This window comes from Arachis duranensis, chromosome 6 (genome assembly GCF_000817695.3).
Source record: "Arachis duranensis cultivar V14167 chromosome 6, aradu.V14167.gnm2.J7QH, whole genome shotgun sequence".
In the NCBI taxonomy this organism is placed as follows: Eukaryota; Viridiplantae; Streptophyta; class Magnoliopsida; order Fabales; family Fabaceae; genus Arachis; species Arachis duranensis.
Genome location: NC_029777.3, coordinates 79714295 through 79727181, shown reverse-complemented (window position 1 = coordinate 79727181; position 12887 = coordinate 79714295). Strand labels below are relative to the sequence as shown.

Genomic DNA, 12887 nt, shown 5'->3' with positions numbered 1-12887 from the left:
AGATTTTTCCAATTACAAAATAAATTTGTTTTCATACAAAATAAATATAAATTTAATACAAATTTTTATCTAATTTGTATTCGAATATTTATAATATTTCAAAAAATAAACAAATTCATCGTATTATCAAACTAAAAGAAAAGTACTATAAACAAGCAAGTAAATATAATTCAAAACATAAACAAAGTGTATTGATCATCAACTATAATTCCTAGTATATTGTTCAACCATACTAAAACTATCAGCTATAGTCTTCAGTGTCATCTTCATCCTCATCATCATCATAGTCCTCATCCGAAGAGATTGAGGGTGGCAGCGGTGGGGGTGGCGATGGTAGTGGAACTGTACTAGAACTACTTAACTTCACTTGGACTCCAAATATAACAGAAAATGATAGTTTAAACATCAATAGAATATCTTGCACAAATTCTAAAGGATTTCAATCCAAAGCAAAATTTGTCGCAACAGTCACAAACCATCAGAAACGAAACCTGATCAGGTGCATAGAGAGAAGTGAAGAAAATATACCTTTTCTTTACATGCGTGCCAAATTTTAAAAGGGCATCTGGCACAATTTGTCCAGCTTCTCTTAATACATTCACAAGCTCTCCAGCAAGACCCTGAATATTTTCATTCAATAGTGGCAAAAAAAAGTTGAGAAACATCATGACAGGCAAATAAAGAACCTCAAATACATCGGGCATGGATACCACCTTATTCTGCTGTATGAAGAATGTACGGGCAACACCCTTTTTACCAGCTCATCCAGTCCGACCAATTCTATGAACATAATCTTCTGTAGTTAAAGGAAAACTATAGTTGATAACAATTTCAATACTCGGTTCTTGATAAAAGATACACACTCTTATCAACATGTAAAACAAAATAGTTAAGCCTAAAGATATCAACTATCAATATGCTTCATGATAACTCGTCCTTTTTAAGCTACAAAAATACATGTATATGTTCATTGAAAACCAAATGAACACTGGAAAATGTTAGGAATTAAGGATAGCAACAACTTGATCCAATGTATTAACTATTCACTGCTTCCTGGGAAGATATCTCTAGTTTTAAGGATTAATTATAATGGAGAGAGACCTCTGAGATTTGTGGTATTTTTCCAGTAAAGCAACCAGTCGCTTATCACGCGCACGATCATCCAAGACCTATGAATGCAACAAGATTTTTTCACTAGTCAACAAAGGCATTTAAAACAAACAAATGTAGACTATATTTGGTCAATACAGACCTCAGCTATCTGCATGACATCATGATTCGCAGCTAAGTCTTCTGAGCCTACAAGAACCTGTCACAAGTTCAAAAATCAGTTTCCACAACAACTAAATAAAAAACTAGTTGAAAGCCACTTCTAAAATCTAGATACAGACCTTTACAGGATTGGGATCCATAAACTCCTGTGCTAACTGATGAAATTGTAAGGGCCAAGTAGTGCTAAACATCACCATTTGGCGAACTGCAAATTATTAGAATTCCTTCAATAAAAGAAATAAGCTGGGAACAAATTGTGGTAATAAAATACATTTACACAACTCATTGTTGAAAAAAATTTTGAAACTCTAAATCTAGTGCATCAAGTGGCAGAATTTAAGGTAAAGTTCAAGAACTAAAATTGAAAGAAGAAAGTTAATATTAAGAAAACTAGGAACAATTAAACTTTAAGCCTCATACCAGAGCATGTCTGACCCAGTATAGAGCGGACTACTTGTTTAAAACCCATGTCAAGCATATGATCTGCTTCAACAAGCACCTTAGACAAACAAACAATAATATAAGCATCTACTTAACATAAGAATAGAAGCATTATAGAAATACACAAATACAAAAGGAAAGTGAAATGATAGTTGTCACACTAAAAATGAGGGTTATGTAAAGCAGAGCCGACAAGAATTAGATGATACACAAATTATGTCTAAATTCAACTTCGGGGAACTCCAACAATAGCATTTAGTATATGTGCAATGAAGTAAGCTCATCCAAATCACACTCCGAATTCATTAAATTTTCATCACAAGTCATTCAAAACAACACACCTAAACTAGTTGCAGTGATTCCGATGAGATCACGACCGTCTAACAAGAAAGGCCATGCACGTAACTGAATCAGCGACGGCTTCTCGAAGCCCTTGCAGCACTCCAACACTCGAAGAATTAAATTCCAGATCTCAATCACAACCACCACAGCACCAAGAAGGATTAATAGAAATTACAGATTAACCAAAATTACATCATATGGATATAGAAATTACAACTTCAAGAATTCAACGATCTTCTTCAATACCTCAACATCAGTTTTCTTTCGTCAAAGATACTATTTATTTATAAGAAAAATGAATGACTATTAAAGATCATGATTTTTGAAAAAAAAATAAATAAGTATTCTTGATGGGATAAAAATAAGTCCTGCACATAGTGATTGACTGTTTCAAATGTCATGTGAAGTCAAAAGAATCAATTACCTTATATATTATCTTTTGTCAAGAATATATTTAAGCACTACAATAGATGTGGAGAAAAAGATCAACACAGTTTCTCAATGATTTATATGATTTGTATGACATCACGGTGTAGATATGAAATTAGCTACCTATATGCACTGATCAGAACTTAACAATTTCTGTGTCCCCATGAGAGCAATATAATGCAACAACAACAACAATTGCTCCTAATAAAAAACTAAATTTGTGATGAGACAAATTTGTAAAAGCAACTTGCTTTGTTCATTTCTCTATCCACTAATCTGGATCTCTTAATTTGCTAGCCTGCCAACACGTTTCAATGTTCCACTACTATATATTTCTTAATAGAAATTATTATTATCCTATGATAACATATTTTTTAGTAACATCCTTTTTATCAAGTTTTCATGTACTGCAAGTAGTGTACACTTTGCTTCTTATATATATTATTTAATATATACACTAAGTTTTAGGAGTTTCATATATATAGATATGTATTTTGGTAAAGAGAATAGAGATATGTACATACACCAGAGAAGACGAAATTGGGGTCCTTATCCCTTAATATATACAACTCATAAAGCATTTATATGAAAAGCAGAGCTTAGATGCTTATGAGTCATATATACTAAGTAAAAATCAGAGACTTGAGTCATCAACTCCATTAATTTATTTTTTTCAACTTTGAAGTGAAAAGTTGAATCTAACTTCAGCATTTATATGAAAAGCATACTAGTATTATACTAGCTAGCCTCTTTTTTCTTTATTTATTTATTTATTTATATTTCTCCTGGTATAATACATTCCCAAATGCCTATTATTTAATATGCAATTTCTGACATACTTTGTTTAAGTACCAATAACTTGTTTTTCTTGTAAAAGCATGTACCTTTTCATTGTTCCTATCTAATCTAATATCTATATATATGACCTTCTCTTCAATAAACACAAAGCACTACTATATGGTATCTGGAGGTACATTAATCTTTATTCATAAAGGTACACAAAACACAAAATAACTTGCATCACCCCAATAACTTTTTGCAATAATGTTCACCTGAATCAAAACATAACTTCACTCATAAAGGTATCTCTAGAATAATCTATGCCAAAAAATCAGAGATGCAAATATAACCAAACGAAATTAGATCAAATCAATAACATAGGATTAGAACAAAATCTATAATAAAAAATGCCTCAAACTAAACTAGTGTGTCTAAGAATTCACTGATTGTGGTATATTTCAGTTGTGGATACAGTTCTGTGTCATTCACAAGACTCAGTATGTGTGACCTCTCTTTATGAAAGCAGAATATACAAAAGCTGTTCAAAGTTGGCAGGATAAGAAGTACCTGCAAAACAAAATAATTTGCACAATTTTTAGTTGGATTTTACTTTTTTAGGATCAAAGAATATCATTAAGATAGAGAGAAGAAAACATACAAGAAAAAGGGGTAATAAAAATATTTATCTATAAAGTATAGATTTTAGATCTATTAACATGTACGAGAAAGGTTATTTCTCAAAAAGCATCATGAGCTATACATCATATAGATACCAAGCATCTAATCATATCCCAACAAACACAAAGCACTACTAAATGTTTTTGTTTTGCCATTTTGGTACTCATAAAACTAGCGAAACTAGTCAAGAAAAATTGAACTAGGGTTGCAAGACACATCAAACACTCACCTAATGCATTGAATTAGAAGTTGTCCTTACATTTCTCTATATCTAAGTAGAAACTTCATATCCCTGTCAGTCTTAACATGAGATGATTTTTCATGCCATCTAGAATCTTGATGCTTAATTGACAAAAGTGACAAAAAGCAGCAACATAGTCACAATCAATTTGAAGTCAAAGTATTACCTTCAATTTTCTCGATCAGCTGATCTTCTAAGACGTGTGATTTCTGAAGCTTCTTCCTAATTTTAGTTTCCCACATCTCGACTAGTTCATTCAGAGAACAAACATTTTCTGAGAGTTTCAAGTACAACACTTTGTTCAAGGTACGGGGTTCATCAACTGTGCTAATAGTGAAGGCAGCGACATCATTTTCCTTAACAAATATGCCTGCAAAGAAACCCTTCATGAATAAGCATCAAACAGAAAGAATAAAAATTACGTGATAAGAAATTAGCAATCGTCTTCGATCAAACAGACCTTTTGTGTTCCCATCACCAAATATGGTAACCTTGTCACTAGGAGGAGCATTTAAGCCTGACTGAACAAGAGAAGGGAACAAAATCTTCATAAAGAAATTGCAGCAAATGCAGGTATATAGAATGCGTTCGGCCTCAACCATCTGGCAAATTCTGAGTTTGGGTGCGTATAAATTGCAGCCATCCTCAGGTCATATATTTGAATCTTGGTAGGGTCTGCTCGAAATTCAGCTGAAATAAATCTTTGAAGAGACCAAAATAAATAACACCTCATTGAACATATCTTACAATTCAAATATTCAATAATACAAGGACCATTGGAAAGGTTTTATGACTAAATATTATAAATAAATGACAAAGTTGCTAGTGAATCAAATGTATCTAATTGTTAGTTTCCTCAAGTCCAACAAATCTGGCAGAACACACAACTTTATTTTTTATTCTTTTTTTGTGATAAAAACACCACTTTCATTTTCTTATTCTTATTAAAAGTGCAACTAATTTCCCACCATTCAATTAGTTCTTATTAAAATCTAAGTATAACAATAAACCATTAATGGAAATAAATGATCCTAAAACTTCTTTTCTTCTCCAATAGGAGTGAATCACAGAAATTCTCTTAAAACTGAAATTGAAGGGATCCAATAAAAACAAGGACAACATACCTGTATCTCAATTTTAGACTCCACTCCCTTTTGAAATAGCATATCTAGTCTAACTAGATTATTAGTCAATTCCTCCTACACAATATTTATCACAAGTTTCAAAGAGGTATGTAGCCAAGCGTGGAAACATTTTAGGCAAAACAAGTTCACCTTGCTGTCAAACTTAACTATATAGCAATCAATGGTGTACTTCAAGACAATGTAAGCTTTGATAAATTTATTGTAGTACTAGTATATTTTAACTCATATCCAAATCACTATCAAAGAAAAATTCACCTCTTAAATTTAACTTACTACAAAGACTTAAGTGCACAAAGATAAATATGACTATAACAACATATATGAGAAAAAGAACCACCAATTAATAGAAATCAAAAGGAAAAATAGCTTACCAGTGAGATGGAGAGTGCCACCATTATAGTAGAAGCCGATAGTAGAAGCCGATTGTCTTCATTTAGTTCAAGTAGTAAAGGAAAAGACTCGAATCTGGGAAATTGAACTCATTCTTCAAGACATATGATAAACCACTATTTCATGGTTTATCTTGTGCTCAATTGAGTGGTTTTTATCAACTCTTTACCCATGTATTCATACTAATCGCATGTTTTACGTTTTCCTTCTGGAATTTGTGCTATGATTGAAAACATACTTCTTTGGTCTTATATTTGCTAATATTAATCCTCTCTTATTACCATTAGATGCTGTGATATGTGTGTTCAGTGATTTCAGGGATTATAGGGCAGGAATGACTTGGAGGATGGAAAGGAAGCATGCAAAAGCGGAAGGAATACAAGAAATTGAAGGAACTGCAAAGCTGTCAACCTGACCCTTTCATACTAAAACGGTCATAACTTGAGCTATAGAGGTCCAAACGACGCGGTTCCAATTGCGTTGGAAAGCTAACGTCCGGGACTTCGATTTGATATATAATATGCCATAGTTTTCCTGACGCTAGGCGACACAAACGCGTCATCCACGCGGACGCATCGCAGTTACGAAAATCAGCGTGGCAGATTTCTTCTCCAGTGATTTCTGGGCTGTTTTCGACCCAGTTTGCGGCCCAGAAAACACAGATTAGAGGCTATAAAGTGGGGGAATCCATTCATTCATAATTAAGCTTTTATAATTCACTTTTCATAGTTTTAGATGTAGTTTTTAGAGAGAGAGGTTCTCTCCTCTCTCTTAGGAATTTAGGATTAGGATTTTTAGAAATTAGGAATATTACTTCTTCATCACAGGTTTAATGTTCTTTAATTTATGTTTCTCTTCTACTTTGAGATACTTTAATGCTTTTATTGGTATTGGATTTATGTTGCCCAATTGGGTTATGAACTTTTCATGTTAGGATTATACATTATTGAGATGTTTTCAGATTTATGATTTTAATTCAGCTTTTTACATTCTTGGCTTGGGTTGGAAATCAGTAACTCTTGAGTTATCAAACTCAACGTGATCGATAATCGCTATCTTTGCCAATTAGCTTGAACTTCTATAATCCCAATCTTTTTCTAGGAATTAACTAGGATTTGGAGATCAAACTAATTAGCCACTTGACTTTCCTGTGCAACAACAGAGGTTAACTAAGTGGAGTTAAGATTCAATTTTCGTCATCATTGATAAGGATAACTAGGATAGAACTTCCAATTTCTCATACCTTGCCAAGAGTTTATTTTATAGTCATTTGTTTATTTTACTTGCCATTTATCATATCTGCTCATCATTCTCAAAACCCCCAAAATTTTACCTTTTTCATAGCCAATAACAAGTCATACCTCCCTGCAATTCCTTGAGAAGACGACCCGAGGTTTAAATACTTCGGTTATCAATTTATTTAGGAGTTTGTTACTTGTGACAACCAAAACGTTTGCACGAAGGGATTTTTGTTGGTTTAGAAACTATATCTATAATGCGACTTTATAAAATTCTTTACTAGCAAAAATCCTAACGTCAACATACAACATCTCAAAGCACAGCTTCGTAATTGTGGCATCACCTGGATGCTGCAACAGGAGAATTTCCTGGCATATTCCATAGCGAAGCTTCAAGAAACAAGAGACCTTTCTGAAAAGATGGAATATTATTATATAATTTGATGATAATTTAAAATAGAACTGATTTTTATGAAAAAAAACAAAAGATAAAAAAGGAAAAAGAAGCGCATCAACATGCAAATAAGACCTTGAGAAAAAAGTTAATTACCTCAACTTCCTTCATGCAAGAAGTAGCCTTCTGAACTTGCTCACTCTCCCAACCTTCGATGACAACATCTTCTCTCTTGAATCTGTTGTTAATCTTTGCAATCTTGTTGTTCTGCCATACTGATATCTTTGCATTAACCTCCTCCTTCTTCACCCTTTGCACTGAAACCTCTTCAACTACTTGATGATGATGATGATGATGATGTTGATGTTGATGATGACCACTACTAGAAGCTGCACCACCACTACTAGAATATAAACTCATGAACCTGAACCACCACTACAAGAACCTGCACCACTGCTGTTAGGCTCTGATTCCACCTTCTATGGGTTAATTCTAGTTCAGATTTTGGTAGGTAGGTTTTTGTGATTTAGGAAAATTTGAAGTGGTTTATGAGTTGGAATAAGAAAAGATTATGTCAAAAAAAAAGAAATTCATAGATCAGATCAAGCTATCACAGATCGGAAAACCTAGCTAGGAATGTGTGTCACAGAAAACATGGATACTTGAATACATGGATACAATAGTTGTTGAAAAGATAACCTATGTGGCGGAGAGAGCACTGCGACGATGGCGATGAAGGGAGTAGACGCGCGACGAGAGCGGTGGAGAGGGCTCTGCGACGATGGTGACAAAGGGGGCAACGCGATGCGAGTGGCGCCAAAGGGGCTCGTGCGATGCGAGCGGCGCCGGAGGGGCTCGTGGGATGCGAGCGGCCTTGGCGAAGAGAGGAGAAGCTCATTTGATAATGTGTGGTGTGAATAGAGCTCGATAGGGCGGGGACGTTAAACTCAATATTTTCGACGGAAAATTTTAAATTATGGACGGATTTTTCGTTTGTAATAATTTAATAAAACGCAGCATTTTTGTCCATTTAATTACAGACGTATTTTTCGTCTGTAACCATTTCCCACGAAAAAAATTATTTTTTCCGACAGAATTATCGACGGATTTTCTTTTCTGTCTGTAATTTATGCTAATTCATTTTTTTGTTTGCCGACAAAAAAATCTCTCTAAAATTTCGTCTGTATTTTCATGGGATAAAATCCATCAAAAATATCTGTCTGTAATAACTAATTTTCTAGTATTGTATAGCCGCAAAAATCCACCTCCAAGGAAGGGATTCTCCCCTCCACTGTCTTGACGTCAAAGTTACCCACGATCACCTTAAATCCTGAAGCAGGTTTGACAGCCAGGTTCAGAAAGTTTGCTATTCAGGGTTGAATAAAGCTATCAGAGCTTCCTCCATCTAAAAGCACATGAATCGAAAGTCCATTAATTGAAGCTATCATTCTAATAGTAGCAGGGTCAGTAGTGTTGTGCATAGAATTATAGGAAAGGTGATGCTCCAATACTTGTTGTTCCAATTGCGCCATAGTATCGTCGAAAGTTGGAACCTCTACCAGCATGTTTGCAGCTGGAGGATCCTCATCTTGCTCCAATTATAAAATCATGAGCTAACGATTTGAGCAACGATGAGAATTTGAAAACCTTTCATTGCAACAGTAACATAACCCTTTGTCACGCTTACTCTGCAACTCTGCGAGACTTAGATGGAGAATAGGGGATTTGGTAGGTGATTATATCGGATGCTACGGCGGAGATGGTAACAGCAGTGGCAAGGTACTACGTGCTGAAGCCCAAGACAAAGCTAGAGTTGGAGCTACCGTGGATGCATGATAGTTGGCAGGTCCCGTGGTGGCTCTCGGCACTGTGATGAGCGGATAATTTATACGCTTTTTGGCATTATTTTTAGGTAGTTTTTAGTAGGATCTAGCTACTTTTAGAGATGTTTTCATTAGTTTTTATGCTAAATTCACATTTCTGGACTTTACTATGAGTTTGTGTGTTTTTCTGTGATTTCAGGTATTTTCTGGCTGAAATTGAGGGACCTGAGCAAAACTCTGATAGAAGGCTGACAAAGGACTGCTGATGCTGTTGGATTCTGACCTCCCTACACTAGAAATGAATTTTATGGAGCTACGAAATTTCAAATGGCGCGCTCTCAACAGCGTTGGAAAGTAGACATCCAGAGCTTTCTAGCAATATATAATAGTCCATACTTTATTCGAGATTAGATGACGCAAACTGGCGCTCAACGTCAGTTCCATGCTGCATTCTGGAGTCAAACGCCAAAAACACGTCACGAACCAGAGTTAAACGCCAAAACACGTTACAACTTGGCGTTTAACTCCAAAAGAAGCCTCTACACGTGTAAAGCTCAAGCTCAGCCCAAGCACACACCAATTGGGCCCCGGAAGTGGATTTCTGCATCAATTACTTAATTCTGTAAACCCTAGTAGCTAGTCTAGTATAAATAGGACATTTTACTATTGTACAAGGGGTCCTCCTTTTTTATTGTCTAGTCTTTGGACCATTCGGTCTTTTGATCACATTTTGGGGGCTGGCCATTCGGCCATGCCTGGACCATCACTTATGTATTTTCAACGGTGGAGTTTCTACACACCATAGATTAAGGGTGTGGAGCTTTGCTGTACCTCGTGTTTTAATACAATTACTACTATCTTCTATTCAATTCATGCTTATTCATATTCTAAGATATTCGATGCACTTCAACCTGATGGATGTGATGATCCGTGACACTCATCATCATCCGTCCTTATGAATGCATGTTTGACAACCACTTCCGTTCTACCTTAGACTGGGCGCATATCTCTTGGATTCCTTAATCAGAATCTTCGTGGTATAAGCTAGAATTGTTTGCAGCATTCATGAGAATCTGGAAAGTCTAAACCTTGTCTGTGGTATTCCGAGTAGTATTCAGGGATTGAATGACTGTGACGAGCTTCAAACTCGCGATTGTTGGGCGTGATGACAAACGCAAAAGAATCAATGAATTATATTCTGACAAGATCGAGAACCGACAGATGATTAGCCGTGCTATGACAGAGCATTTGGACCATTTTCACTGAGAGGATGAGATGTAGCCATTGACAACGGTGATGCCCTACATACAGCTTGCCATGGAAAGGAGTAGGAAGGATTGGATGAAAGCAGTAGGAAAGCAGAGATTCAGAAGGAACACAGCATCTTTATACACTTATCTGAAATTCCCACCAATGAACTACCTAAGTATTTTTGCCTTTATTTTATGCTTTATTTTATTATTAAATTCAAAAACCATTATAACCATTTGAATCTGCCTAATTGAGATTTACAAGATGACCATAGCTTGCTTCATACCAACAATCTCCGTGGGATCGACCCTTACTCACGTAAAGTATTACTTGGACGACCAGTGCACTTGCTGGTTAGTTGTGCAAAGTTGTGACAAAGTGTGATTCACGTTTGAGAGTGCTACCAAGTCTTTGGCGCCATTGTTGATGATCACAATTTCGTGTACCACACTGTCACAAACTTATCCACGTAGAGGCGGGCTAAGGTGAGTGCGAGCATCAGTGATCGCGGGCACTGAGCCTTAACCTCATGGTGAATCTCATGTCGTAATCCACTAATGAAACAATCGCCCAAGGCCTCAGGTGGCTGTATACTAGTATGATTGGCCAGAGACAAATTCAACATAGTACTCGCCTACTATAGTCGTTTGTTGTCATTTGAATAAGAGTTCCCTGAGTGATTCAAAGAGAAAAGACCCGAATTCCAGCTTTAGAGCTCTCTTCAGTTGATTCCATGAACGTAACTGAACTGTGCGCTGAGACATTTGGAACCAAGGGATCGCTAGTCCCACCATGTGATATGCAGTGATGCCAATTTGCTCTTCCTCTAGTATCCTAAAAAAATTGAAGTACTGATCTATGGAGAAGATCCACCCCAATGCATTTGAGCCATCAAATTTGGGAGGATCAAAATTCACCCTCTGATTCAACCCCACACGAGGTTGCTAGTCAGCCTCCGAGTTCAAACCATAGGTGTGCTCTTGCGAAAGGGAACGGTTGTGAGCCCGATCCTGTAGAAGCTGAGTCAATGATAACGGGATCTCATCAAATTTGATTTTTGCCACCTCATTAGCGAGAGCACGTTCGGCTCTATTCTCATCGCGTGTCGCTTCGATCATGTGAAAAAAATTCTTGACCTCAGCCTCCAAACTCTTCATGCGAGTGTTATCGCGACAGCCATGGTGGAATGAAAGCACCAATTGTAAGTAATTGGAGAAAAAAACAGAATAAGAAAAATATATTAACAGAAATTGTAGAACTAAGGGAATAGTTGTGAAGTCAAGTCATAAAGTCAATTGTGAGTGCTAGATATATGAAGAGAATAAAAAAGAAGGAATATAATTAAGAAGAGAAAAGGAGTTGAGAGAGAGCAACACACAATAAAAATATCAGGGAAAAAAGAGTACCACATCACAATGCCCTCTCATGACCTTCCAAGCGAGTATTTGTAGTTCTAATTCTCTCACTTCTTATTGGTCCTTAATGCAGCGGGTCATTTTCCACATGTACCTTTTTCGTAACTAACTTTTTCTCAATTGAAATGCTTGCATTCACCATTCCATCTCGCTTCTGTTTTGCGTGACCTGCTATAGGTGCTGTTCTTCTATTTATACACGTAACAGTAGTATTTATGTTTGGTAAACTAAATTAAAATTAACTTTTAATAAGCACAAGTAATGACAAGTGTCTTTGGTAGAGTAATTTTTAAATTTAAAAATACTATAATAGACATTAATATAAAAATTAAATTTGGATATTGATTAAAATACAAAGTTATGTTAAACTTTTTAATTTTGACAAGTATAAGCCAACTTTTAAAAATTCTCTCTTAATTTTTTTTAGAAACATTCCTAATTTTTAAAACTAAAAGCATAATAAATATATAAACTTTTTAATTTATCAAACACCTAAAAAATTTTACTAATTTTACTAAGCCAAACCTAACCCTAAACAAAAAAAAGTATGAAAAGAAAAGACTAACACAGAGAGATTGAGAGATAGAGAGGAACACTTTTTCTCAATATAATATTGTTCAAATTTAATCTATTAAGTTTTTTTTAATCTAAGTTTGTAAGTATAAAAATCATCATGGTATAAGTACAGATAAAAAATTAATCACTAAATTAATTATTTATATAAAATATATATTAAAATATAAAATACAAATTTAAAGTATAAAATAGTACATATATTTTACACAAATATGGGATACTAACATTTTAAAATTTTTTTGGCTTTTCAAGAACATACTAACTTTTTAAAAAAAAAAGGAGATACTAAGTAAAAGAATCAAAGTTGAACGTCAAAGTAATGATGGTAGATAGATTCATAGATAGGGACGAGATCCAACAAACACATCACTTTTGAAAACGCAAAAGCGCAACTGTATATAAGGGCATTTGCGTCGAAGCGAAGAGAAATCTTGTCCCGCAACAAACAATGGCAGTGTCACATGCACCAAAG

The 12887-nt window shown here is 35.1% G+C and overlaps 2 pseudogenes; both read right to left on the bottom strand.

Annotated features, from left to right (window-relative positions):
• Positions 1-241: 241 nt before the first annotated feature.
• Positions 242-3065, bottom strand: LOC107494215 (DEAD-box ATP-dependent RNA helicase 5-like; annotated as a pseudogene).
• Positions 3066-3681: 616 nt separating this feature from the next.
• Positions 3682-7770, bottom strand: LOC107494216 (probable pinoresinol-lariciresinol reductase 3; annotated as a pseudogene).
• Positions 7771-12887: the final 5117 nt, after the last annotated feature.